The sequence below is a fragment of the Trachemys scripta genome, chromosome 1 (genome assembly GCF_013100865.1).
Source record: "Trachemys scripta elegans isolate TJP31775 chromosome 1, CAS_Tse_1.0, whole genome shotgun sequence".
NCBI classification, from domain to species: Eukaryota; Metazoa; Chordata; order Testudines; family Emydidae; genus Trachemys; species Trachemys scripta.
The window spans coordinates 303040791-303053838 of record NC_048298.1 but is presented as its reverse complement, the minus strand read 5'-3'; the positions used below and the strand labels follow the sequence as shown (position 1 = coordinate 303053838).

The window sequence follows — 13048 nt, the reverse complement described above, 5'->3', positions numbered from 1 at the left end:
AGCACTGTTCATTACAGTAAGTTTGGGTATAATGGTTTAATTTTAGTTTACAATTAATTTCCTTTCCCATTCAAAGACTTGTACCCTTAAAAGTAATATAGCCATATCTGATTGCAAGGGGAGAGCTCACAACAAATTTCCAATATCTTCAGTTAGCAGATATCAAATGCAATATTGTGTTTGGATATTATCTCTGTTCTGTTGTTTCTTTGTTTTTGTTCCGGTCTAATATTTAAAGAGGAAAATCATAGAAATACATTTTAATGCAAATAGTTAATATAAAACTTCAGTGTAAGACAGAACGTATACAGCCTGTAAATATTCTATTATTCATATAGAACATTGATTATTAATTTTTTAGATTTGCCAGTGCAACAGATCCACTTGGTGATATTAAGACCCTTAATTATTTAAATGTCAAGAATTTGATGATTCACTAATCTTAAATATTTTTTTTCTTTTGGTTAAATGAGTTGTCACTTCTTCGTAAAACACAAACTCATGAATCTTTAAATATATGTTTGTTCAGGATCGTACTTGTGTGGATCCTTTGAATTCTTATTTTGTTCCCAAATGATTGCTTAATGGTGCAGAAACATTCTGTTTGTGGATGCAGATAATTGACAGTTCCGGTAGAAGCATCTTCCTGAAATTAATACTTAGATTTTTTTTTATGAAACGTTGATACGAGAGGGGTGAGGTGCGATGCTTTAGATTTTGATAATTTTATTACTTTATTACCAATGAAATAGATAATATAAGATTAGAATTGTATTTTAAAGACCTAAGCCAAGACTTTGAGACATGACTAGTGATTTTTGGGTGCCTAGCCTAAAACATCTTAAAGGGTACAGACTCAAAAGCAATTCCCGAAAATCGGTCCACTCTACTGTACCTTAAGTTAGGCACCAACACTGAAGGTCTCCCTCCCTCCTCCCAAAAAAAAAATCTCCAGTCACTTTTGGAAAACTTGACCTTTTCTTAAAAGTGGAAAATCCTAGGTGTGTTTTTGTTTGTTTGTTTTATTAACTTGTTGTGGATATGATAGTGTGACATAGAACTGTGTAAGACTGTGAAGGTCCATGAAAGTTTTGGTGAGAGAAATAACATTTTATGAAATAACATTCTGTACATACTTAGAACGCTGCTATTTAAGGTTTCTTGACACTTCCTGTTATAAGACCCTGTCCTTAGTTGCTTATAACTTTGCTAAACTCTAGCCATTTGGGCTGAAATTTCCCATACTGGGTATCTGCCTCAGGCTGAAGTTGTTTTGGAAAGTTTCAGCTAAAACAGTTCAGATGTTTCAAAGAAAGATTAGGTGAAAATAACTTTTTTTTTTTTTTTTTTTGCCAATGTTAAACAATGCTCATAACAGTTGCACCAAGAAGCTATAGTGCGTCCCTGATTTAGAGTAGGGTCTTCACATTTGGTAGAGGGAGTCACCCTTGTGATAGGAATGTGCCTTTTGCTGTGCCCATGAAAAGCCATCTAAATTTGGCCAAGTTATGAGCCTCTGAAAATGTCAGTTTGCACAATAGACTTGTTTGGCTACCAAATTCTCCTAAAATTCTAGTTTTGAACATGCTCCATCCCAGGGCTGCAGGGACTGAACAGGACTTTTCCTGGAATTGCTCTTGGACACTAGGGGCCACTGTAGTGCCAGCTGTTTGAAACTGAGAGTGGGGAGATGCTCACAGTGCTCTTGCTGACTGGATCCAGGAAGGAAGGAGAAAGTACTGCAGAAGGGTCAGGGAAAGGGGTGGGAGGGTGAATGGATTGTAGGAGCCAAAGGGTCAGGAGGAGCAGAAGGGGTAGGCAACAGGAGCTAGGTGGGTGGGAGACAGGCAGTCAGTAGAAGGGAAGAAAGTTCTTTGCCCCTTCCTTACAGAACTTGGAATTGAACCTCAAAGTCATCAGTTGCTGTATTCCTTTGATGTCAGCAAATAGCTGTGAAACCTACTGGCAAAGTGTCTCATCCTTCTTCCAGGGATTGGGTCACACAGAGAATAACAGCCAGCTGGGGCTTCCAGTAACTCCGTTTAAATCAAATGAATTAGAAGATTACTGTTAGCAGTGCCTACGATATGCTAGGCACTGTCTAAACACACAGGAAGAACAGTCCCTGCCACTTTCTCAGCCCCTCCACTCCACCCCTTCGCCCTCCCAAATGCTATCTTGGGGTATCCTGTTTGGTTTCGTGCACTGATGTTTGTTTAATTATCCAGCTGTGGATCTAAAGTTTCTAACTCTTCTTATGATCCAAGCTGAGGAAGTATGGTTCCACAGTTTGGAACTTCTGTTTTTCAATTAAAAAAAAAAGGAAATTTCCTTAAAATTACCTTTTAAAAAAAATATCCAGAGAATCCAATTCTCCAGGGTAGCAATCAGCTGCCTTAAGTGTGAGACCGTTCCTTCCTGCAATCCACTGCCTCATTCACTACATTCCGTCCAGCATTTGCAGCAAGTGAGACGGGGTCCTGTAGACAAGTCTCCTTCAATACACAACCCTTATTCATCCCCAGAGCGTCAACCATTGCATGCATTGATTGGGTCTGGGTTCCTGAGAGGGGAAAAATAGTATGTGACCATATAATTAAAGACTGTGCTGATACATGCACACAAGGCCAGTGAATTCGGGCCTTAATTCTGGCATTTCTTAACTTTTGAGTTCTTGACCTTGCAACTGAATGCTCTTTTATTGTAGTATTTTTTGAAATAATATTATAGATTGTCCTGAAAACTGGATTATTTTTATTGTTTTAAAAGTAATAGTAAAAAAAAAAAAGCCTGATATTTCACAATGGAGTGGCGAGACAGTTATAGAATGAAAGAAGGCCTGTAAGATGTCCTGGGCCAGAGTGGGATCTGTGGTTCCTCTCCAGCTTGTCTATTTATATTGTTTGTATCTGGGGTGTGTGTGTAGACAAAGAAAAAAAAGATGCCAGCAGCTTTATACTTAACAGCAATGTTATATTGTAAATAAACTTCCATCTGTACATCTAATTAATACAACTGTTTGATATAATCATGTAATGAATTTTCAAGGCAAAATTAATAAATGCCAGTCTTGTTAATTTAAGAGATCTTCTAGAGTGTAATGTTTCATTACATGCATTTGAGTGCTGGAGTAGTCAGAGGAAGTAGGAAAGCTAGACTTGCATGTGTAATGAATTTCCATTTCAAAACATAGTTTCCTTTGCAATTGAAACTCCTGTATTTCATCCATCTGGGTAGCTCTTTACCTGGAAAGAATACGTTTTGAAGTAAATCTTCATTATTTGTGAGCCAAGCATCTCTGTTTTGACAACTCTGCAATAACACCTGTGTTTGTGTATGACAGATTAAATTCCAGTTTCAAGCTTCCAAAGAGTTGTATCTCAATAACTTATTTTCAGTACTCTCAGGACTCCCTTCATCTAGCACCTATTGTATCCAGATATCTGAGCTAAAGACTGGATTGATAGGAACTGCCTGAAGAAAAAAAATTGCTATTGTGCCCTGGATACAAGAAAGAGCTATGAAGTGAGGTGGGGTCTGGAGCTGGAATGTAGGCTGTCACTTGCTGTGTGCGCACTCAAGTTATTTGTTTTTCAGGCTTGCATGTGAGCATTCTTATATTTTGTTATAATTCTTCTTCAACTTGAGTATCTTGACTGAACAAGTCTGTTTTGATCAAACCAACTTCCCCATTTATTTTGGTAGAATAGTTTCAGTACTTATGTAAAATTGAATTCTGTTATATCATGTTAATTGAAATACTTACCCTAGTAAGAGATACTATTGAAACATTCTCCTCTTTGCCTTTCACTGTCTCTTTCACTCCTTCCCCTGACCACCCCTATACTTCTCCAACATGATAAACGTTTGTGAAGCCTGCCTCTTACATAATTTTGGCTGAATGTTATACTGTATTGATCCTTTAGTTGAACATTGTTCTGTATAATTATCCAGTGATGTACACTGCCCTGCTTTTTCTTATTTTTTTCCTGTTGAATTTACTTAATGATAGAGCTAGAGAAGAAGCATGAAAAAACTGTGGTTCACTTACAGTAAGATTTCATGCACTGAAATATCAGTTTGTAATATTTTGCATTTATATAGAACTTTACCTCTGAGGCTTCAAAGTATATAACAGACATGAAAAAACTGAACCTTTCCTCAGCCCTATGAGACAGGTAAGTTTCAGATGGGAAAACTGAGGTACAGAGAAGTGAAGTGTCTTGTCTAAGTTACACAGGAAATCAACCCAAAACTCCTGACTCCCAGTCCTGTAACTTAAATACAAGAAAATCCTTCCTCCCTTTTTAGATGGGGTATTGCAGGAAACTATACCAGGTAACTGTTCTGAGTACTTGAGGAATAAAGGAACTTTAGGGAGGAAATAGGGGGCTAGTACCTGCCCTTCGATTAATCCCTCTTTTTAAAAGTGCATTGGATTGAGTGTGTTTCAGTTTAGGGAAGGTTTTGTGTATGAGTCCTATCAACTGGTTTAAAAAAACCCCAAACAAACCTATATTACATTGACTTTATTAGCTTGGAGCCAGCTGATGCAATGAGTTAAAGGATCATTGCACCACTATGCTAAACACTGTCCAAAAACATAGGAAGACAATTTCTCCCCCCCTACCCTCCGAGTCTGTATTAGGGCAGTGTGTTTTAGTGCATTGCCATTTGATTTATTCACTTTGTTGCCTAACATTTTTTCTTTTTTACTTTATCAATTAGCTTTGTCATTAGATCGTCTCTTGACTTTGTACGTACTTTGTAATATTTTCCAGCACTTCAGTAGTAAATTGCGCTTTATTAATGTAACATAGCCTAATTCCTTCTGGAATTTTACGTGCACTATAACCACCACAGTTTGCTATGGGTAGTAGGCTGTGGAAAATCCTTGTTCTCTAAATATGCACAGTCTATCCACGTTTTAGGATGAGATCAGATAAGGAATGTTCCATAGATGAAATTCAGAGTCATTAAAGTACTACCTTGCTACAAGAGACACAAACCTACCCATTGAAGTATAATGGTCAGTAAGTGTTTTAACTGTCGGCACTTTTGCTTTGACTGCTGAGGAATATTTTGCTATCAGGAAAATTTCTGTTCAGTTTAGCTTTGTAGTGAAATGGGGTCTACTGTGAATTGGCATGGTCGTTTCATGTCTGCTCAGGACTAAGGTGGGTGGGCGAAAATGTGTGGGGAAAGCTTGTTTTGAATCTGGGTGCTCTATTTGTATATTACAACTAGTTTTTGTGCAGTTCCTTTTCTTTTGGGGTTTGGCTCTGGGATAGGGTGGAATGATATAAGCTAGTGATTAAATCACTGATGTAATTCATTATTTAAATCAGTAAGCAGGAAACCTTGATTTAAGTCATCTATGTTAATTGTTTTGCATTTATACTTATTTTCCTAAAGAGCGGTTCATTCCCATTGTTTGGCGTAACCATTAACGCAGGTTGCTTAGCAACTAAATATAGCCTCTACACTAAATTTGGTATTTCTTTTTACTAACCAGGAAGATACACTATATCTATACACACTTAAGCAGTTTTATAATTGAACATACCTTTATTCAGATTCTTAACTTTTACTTTTTCATGTTAGACAATGGTGACTGACACGTTTCTTGGTGTGTTTTTTTTTTTTTTTTAAACTTGTGATTTGTGTCAAACTGCATTTGAATGGAAATTGGAATTCAATTAAATGCGCAACAGCATTTAAAAAAATTGCATTTGTTAAATAAAACTAAGTTGAATGTGCTAGATACATAAAGAAAAAAGTTGATCAAAAGATATTTTGCATTTAAAACTGAATTGTTAAAGGAAGTATTATCTGTAGTTTGAATTTTAACTGATACCTTCTGGTCACAAAATCCTTCAGGTTTTGAAAACTCATAGGTCTCATCCTCTCCCACATTGTTTGTATTCATAGATTGGAAGAGGAAAACAAGCTTTTACTCTTTCAACTCCCATGTGGTGTCTTAATTTGGAATGAACTAATCCAAATTAAGAAAATATTATCTCGGCACCTGCAAAAAAGGCTACTGCTGCCAAAAGCTATTTAGTGCGTCTTCAACAAATGTTGGTTCTAGGGCTTAGCCCGTGATTTCCACCAATTCAGTAGTTTGCCTTTCTTAAAAACTTTGGCAGCAAACTTATACTGCTTGCATGGTTCACCTTCAGCCTTGAAATTCATTGCAGTTGGCATGATTATTAGATGTCAATGCTATAGCAGCATATTTTTTTCAACTGTTAAACATCTACTCTGGTACATTGTTGAGAATATTGTCATGAAAATGAAGCAGAGTAATTGCTTCTTCATTGCCTATAATTTAGCTTTGTTGAGTTTTTTTTCTACAGTTTTTTGAAGTTCTTTCAAATTTCAACAATATCAGCAGTAGACCTGCTATCCTTTTGTAATTTATCCAATGCTATCAGTATGTTCAGCATATTTTCTGCATTTCTCTTCAGTCCAGTGTTGATTAGTGTGACATATTATTTTATTTATTTAAATGGTTTCAATAGATTATAATAAATTTAGACCTTAACGTAGATTGTCATAATTTCACATTTAATTTTAAATAGATTTATTTTGAAATTAAATAGATGTTTTTGATTAAAAAAACCACACCACAATCTTTTTTTAATATATATATTTTTTAATCTATTGTCCTGTTGGGAGGAGTCGCTCAAGATGGTGGTAGTGAAAGTAATAAGTTCTTTTCCATATGTAAGATAACTTCCTGGGAACTCCTTCTCTTAAGGATGATTGATCAGTCAAGCCAAAGGATAGTTCAAGTCTGGAAGGGTATTTCGTTAACCCTGTTGGTTGAGTGAAGGAAACATTTTCCACAGTAATGAATTCTTGTCTGGGTGGTTAGGGAAACCATGTTAGCACTTATAACCTTAGTGGTTCTTGTCAGAAGATACTGATATTTTCTTAACAAAGGTAGTCAGAAACCTTTTGAACGAGAGTCAGATTCTGTCCTGCTAGAGAGTACAGAGTAGTAGTGTCTGACTTTTTTTTCAGCTTGGGTGTTGAGCATGCTTTATAAAAATCTGGGGGGCCATAATCATAATAAATTGGGGCAGCGGTTCTCAAAGTATGGGGCACGCCTCCCAAGGGAGATGCGGGAATGTGTAAAGGGAGGCTGTGGCACTCTGTGCCTGAAAGCACCCTAGAACCCCCATATTTACCACTGTCATATAATTATATTATTTGTACAAAGTATGCCTTCTGAGGTATCATTTTAAAAGTCTTGATCTGTTGAACATTAATATCCTGTTGGATTGTATGTGCTATCATTGTGTTTGAAGTTATGAAGTTTTGCTATATGTGTTGTTGAACTATGTTGGAAGTTGGAAACACCCACAGGCACCCTTTCAGGTACAACAGTGGAGGAGCCAGATGTGCTAACGGCCCGTTAAAGGGAATACACACTCACAAGGACTGTCCCAGGAACCGTATGCAATGGAGACTTCTCAGAAATAGCACGTAGACAATGGAGACTGATTGAGCCAGGAAACAAGCATAGATGTTTCCAGCAAACTGAAAGAAGCTATAAAAGGGGGAAGTGACATCATCATTTGGCCTCACTCCCCCCCACAACTCAACACCTGGACGCACATCTGGAAGACAAAGATTTTGAACAGGGGAGGTGGTCCCAGGCTGGAAAGGAGAGTCCCAACTTGTGTATTAAGGAACTATACCATCAGGGTGATAAACTGCTTGATTTAAATCCAGTCTAGTTTATAGAATTAAGACTGCAGATTTATTTTATTTCTTAAGTAAACAACTTTGAGCTGTATGCTTATTACTTATAATCACTTAAAATCTATCTTTCTGTAATCAATAAATCTGTTTTATATTTTACCTTAAACAGGGTGTTTTGGTTGTAGTGATTGGGAAATCTGCTCAGTGTACAAAAGCTGATGCATGTGCTCTCCACACTGAGGGAGGGGCAGACTGGATAATAAACTTACACTGGTCAGACTTCTGACCAGAGCAGGACAGTACAGTCCTGGGGTCCTAGGCTGGAGAGTTGGGGGAATTGGTTGGAACCTCTCTATTGTTAGTTCATAAGTGGCTAGGAGAAGCATTCATGTAACTCAGCTGGGTGTGTCCCTGCCTGTGGGTGGCTGTGTAAGTGCAGTACCTGGAGAGGCTTGCAGCTTGTCACAGCATCACTGTGTGAGAGGGAACCCAGGTTGGTATGCCAGAGGGTTCAGCAGTACCCCAGTTCCAGGTTGCAACCCAGGGAACCTGTCACAGAGGCGTGAACGCTGTGTGTGTGTGTGGTGTGTGGTTTTTTTTTTTTTTTTTATAACTTTGGCTGTCAGCCCTGGGCAGCTGAGGCTCATGCAGAAGGGCCATGCAAACCCGGGGTTAGAGATTAAAGGGGACAGCTGGAGCCCAAGCTGCCCTGTTCAGAGAGCCAGAGCCTGCCCTGCTCTGACAGTGGGAGCCTGGGCTGAGAGCTTAAGCCACAGCCTGTCCCGCTCTACAGCAGGAGCCGCAGGCGCTGCAAAGCTCTTCACTAGCAACTGTGACAGGTCAGACCTCATTGTGTGGTTCCCCGCCCAAGAAATTAAAAATGTTAGCAGCAGCGCGCAACAGGTGACAAACAGTTTATATGAGAAATGGATTGTTTTTGTGACAAACGGAGAAAAGCAAATAACACAAGCTGAAGCCAAAAATATGATGAAGCTTATTTCAAACTGCGCTTTACATGGAGCGGGTCAGGCGATGCACCAAGGTCTCAATGTGTTGTGTGTGGCGAAGTACTGGCAAATGACAATATGAGGCTCTGCAGGCTACACTGGCATCTTAAAATAACTACTTTAGTATCTAAACCCATAGTGTGTGGTTTTTTTTTTGTTTTGTTTTTTTTTCCCCCCAAGAGGAAGGTCAATGAGGTAACAGGACAAAAGAAAGTTGTTGAAGTATACAGCACTGTTAACATGAAGGCTACTGAGGCTTCTTACCATGTGGCTTTGCGCATTGCCAAAGGTGGTAAGCTGCACAACATATGTGAGAAACTACCACTTCCAGCTGCAAAGGATATGTTTGCGGTGATGAATGGAGAGAAATCAGCATCACAGCTAGATGTGATCCCACTTTCTAATGACAGTTTTACGCCACATTGCAGAGATGGTCACTGATATAAAAGAGCAGCTCCTAGAAAGTGTTTGTCAGAGCCCATATTAAATTCAGATAGATGAGTCTACTAATATATCAAATGCTGCACAGCTACTGGTATATATTTGTTTTGCTACAGCAACAAAATTAAGAGGAATTTCTGTTTTGCCATCGACTTCCAACAGAGGAACTGGTGAAGAGCTTTTTAAACTATTAAATAATTTTGCCCAAGACACAGGCCTTGATTGGGGACATTGTTTTGGAATTTGTAGCGATGGAGCACAGCCTATGACAGGACAGGGTTGTGAGAAGGGTACAAAAAGTGGCCCCTACAGCAACCTGGAATCATTGTATTATCCACAGACAGGCAATGGCTGCTAAGTAGATGCCAGAGGAACTCAGCAATGTTCTTTCAGATGCAGTAAAAATTATAAGCTTTATAAAGTTGCACCCGGTTAATTCAAGGGTTTTTGCCATTTTCTGCAAAGTGTTGTGGGGCAATCTTCATACAGTTGTTACATGCAGATGTTTGTTGGCTGTCCTGGGGCATGGTGCTGACAAGATTATGTGAACTGCATGAGGAAGTCCATATTTTTCTTGCCGATAAGTAACTCATACAGCATTTCAGTGACACTCAGATATCCTTGTCATATCTGGCAGATCTATTTGAGCGAATGAATTCCTTGAATGTGTCACTTGAGGGACGAGATACAAATGTTTACATTGATAATGATCGGATAGCTGCATTCCCTAACAAACTTGAATTGTGGTCTTCACATGTGCAGCAGGGATCTATTTCCATATTTTCAACAGTGGAGAGTGTTATGCAACAGTGCGGTGATCTGTCAGTTGACAGTATCCAGGATGTAATTGTTGAGCACTTAGGCGGGTTGCAGGAACAGTTTTGTGAATACTTTCCTGAAGTGGGTAAAGACAAATGTAGTCAATGGGATCAGGAACCCATTCAGCTTTAAGCCGAACACAACAAATATGCTGTCCTCAGAAGAAGAAGAAAGCCTTATGGACCTGTTAAGCAACAAGGAACTGCAGCACAAATTTTCACAAATGCCAGTTGCAGACTTTTGGTTATCAGTGGGATCTGAGTTTCATGTGATAACACACCAGGCTCTTACAGCCCTCATTCCTTTTTCATCCACCTACCTGTGTGAATGAGCCTTCTCAGCATTAACCACAAAGTATCTCTCCCAGCTTGCTGTTGAAGATGACTTGCATCTCTTCCTTTCTACGCTGCAATTCCAAATTCCGCTACTTTGGACAGTGAGGAAATAAACACACCTCTCTCACTGACAAGATAGGATAGATGGCTATTGTACTGAATATATCATTGTTTAGTGTCATGTTTTCTAAAATGTTTGTGGAGTTTTATTTTAGCTGCTTCCATTTGTACATTCATTTTTGCAACATATAGGATTTTTGTTTGTTATATTGTGTTAGTAAACTATGGGGAGGTGCAGTAATTTTTTTTTCATAGCTCAGGGAGGCTCACTATGACAAAGTTTGAGAACTTCTGCTTTGAGGCATATTCTCTGTACTGTTGCATTCAGTAGCGTAGCTGGGGGGGGGGGGGGCGGAGAGTGGGGCAGCAGCCGCTCCCCCCACTGAGCATCTTGGCACCTTTTTCATTATTACTCGCCCAGCGGCACTCCGGGTCTTTGGCAGCACTTCGGCTGCGGGCCCTCTCTCCCTCTGGGTGTCTTCGGCAGCACTGAAGGAAATGCCACCGAAGACCCGCGGAGTGAGTGAGGGTCCCGCTACCGGAGACCCGGAACGCTGCCAGGTGAGTAAAAGCACTGCCCCATCAGTAAAAGCGCCGCAGCAGGTGGCGCCTTTTTTTGATGCTTCCCCTGTTCCCTCCAACTGGCTATGCCACTTGAGCAGCACATAAGAAGCAGAAACCACATACCCAGAGCAAGACTAGCTAATTAAGAGATGATGTATCTGGCTCCTATGCATCCCTCCCCATTGCGTCACATGAGGTGAGGAGGGAAGTGGCTGGGAGCATGATGAACAGTGGTTGTCTTCATTGGTGTATGGTTCCTTGGGGGCCATAGTCAGCTTCTGTGAGCAAGACTGCTCTGACTGGGTAGGGACTGGAACAAGAAATCAGGGAGCCATAACTGGGTGACTTCTTCTCATTTTCCACTCTGTTGGGCTGCCCTAGCTGGAGGGAGATGCTAGGCACTCTCCTAGGCTGAGACAGAGCCAACTGAGATCCTATCCTGCTCCCCTTAGGGCTTCCACAGCCTGCCAGAGAGAATAAGCAATGAAGTTTCTACTTTGCTTCCTTCCATGTGGTGTAGCAGGCAGCAGTAGGGGAGCTGCTGCAGTGCTATTCAGAGCACTCCAGTCCATGTTAGAATTGACTGCAAAAGATAGTGGGAGGCAGCTGAGAAGGCGATGCCTCCTATCTTCATAACAGTGGGCTGATTCAAACACTTCTGTTTAAAAATTGCGATGTTGACTCGTTGATAAGTATACATTTTCTTAGCAGTCATGCGGAAGGACCACAAAACATAGGCATGGGCATTGACAACTTTTTTTTATTTGGTGGGGACTAGAGTTGGAGGAAAAAAGAAGGTATCTGAAGCCAGGCATGCTGTCTTTTTTGTTGTCTTTCCTCGTCAGAGTTTCTGGATGAAGTAGAAACCCAAGGCGGATACATAAGCAAGTCATAAAAGCAATTGTTTTCTAGTGTAATCAACAAATCAAGTGTTGCCTTTCTTCATCTTGCTACAATAGTGTTCTACAAAGAACTCAGTGACTTTAAGCCATTACCTGTAACAGGAATTAAATGTCAGTTGCCTGATACCGTTAGCATTTCTGTGACACCTGATCAACCATTACTTTAGTCTTTCCCTGTGTGTAAGTTTGTGGAATAAGGCTGTTTTTTCTGCTTATCCAGTTTTGATGATTTTCAGTGGCTGTTATTCTGAAGCTAGTGACAGCATACTTGTTTCTACCATTGTACAGCTTTTAGGCACAAACTACTTTTGACTAAGTACTGTGGCAGAGCTCTGACCTTGTCCCTGTGGGTCCTGTGCTTCTAGGCAGTATATGCTAGCCTCAGTGGCTCACTGCAACCCTCCACGTAGCCCTTCTCTCTCTAGGGCCAGGGTTACAGTCTGAGCCCTTTTCATCATAAGCCAGCAAGGAGGTTAGTGAGAGAACTCCCACAGTCTCTGTTGTCCCTAGGGGCTTGTTTCAGAACAGTTTAGCCTCCTGTCCTGACAGGGGCCTGACTTCCCCTCCTAGGAGGTGTTCCTGTAGTGGTGGGTTGGGGGGAACTCGGGCCCGCCCTCTACTCCGGGTTCCAGTCCAGGGACCCTAATGGTAGCAGCTGTTGGCAGCCAACCTTTCACTGCCAGAGTTGCTACATTTCCCTGGTCCACTTCCCCACAGCTCTCCTGCTTCTCCCTTCTTCACCCTTACCTTAGGGCTTCACCCTTACCAATGACTTGAGGGTGTCTTCATTAACCAGCCCTTCAGCTGCACTTCCCCTCCTCTGGCTCCCCGGCTCTCCTCTGCCTGACTGGAGTGAGTCCTTTTATAGTATCAGAGGGGCCTTAATTAGTCAGGTGGTCACATTAGCTTAATGGCCTCACCTGACTCTTTGCAGGTTAATTGGAATCAGGTGTTCTCATTAGCCTGGAGCAGTCCCTGCTCTGGGCAGTCAGGGAACAGAAAACTGTAATCCAGTGGCCAGTATATCTGCCTTCTGCTCCTCTGCTGTACCCAACTGGCCTGGGACTATCACAGTACACTGATGAAGCTTTCAGACCATCTAGACTTTCTTAATATGAAAAAGATGAGAAAAATTTAAGAGGCAACAAGCTTCTTCATGTCACCACAAAGCAATTGTGTTTTTCAAAAGACCACAAAGAACTTACAT

The 13048-nt window shown here is 40.6% G+C and overlaps 1 protein-coding gene across 5 annotated transcripts in view; it reads left to right on the top strand.

Moving 5' to 3' along the window:
- CDK8 (cyclin dependent kinase 8) overlaps nucleotides 1-13048 on the top strand; it is a 166087-nt gene that overhangs the window by 60365 nt on the left and 92674 nt on the right. The window lies entirely within an intron of this gene.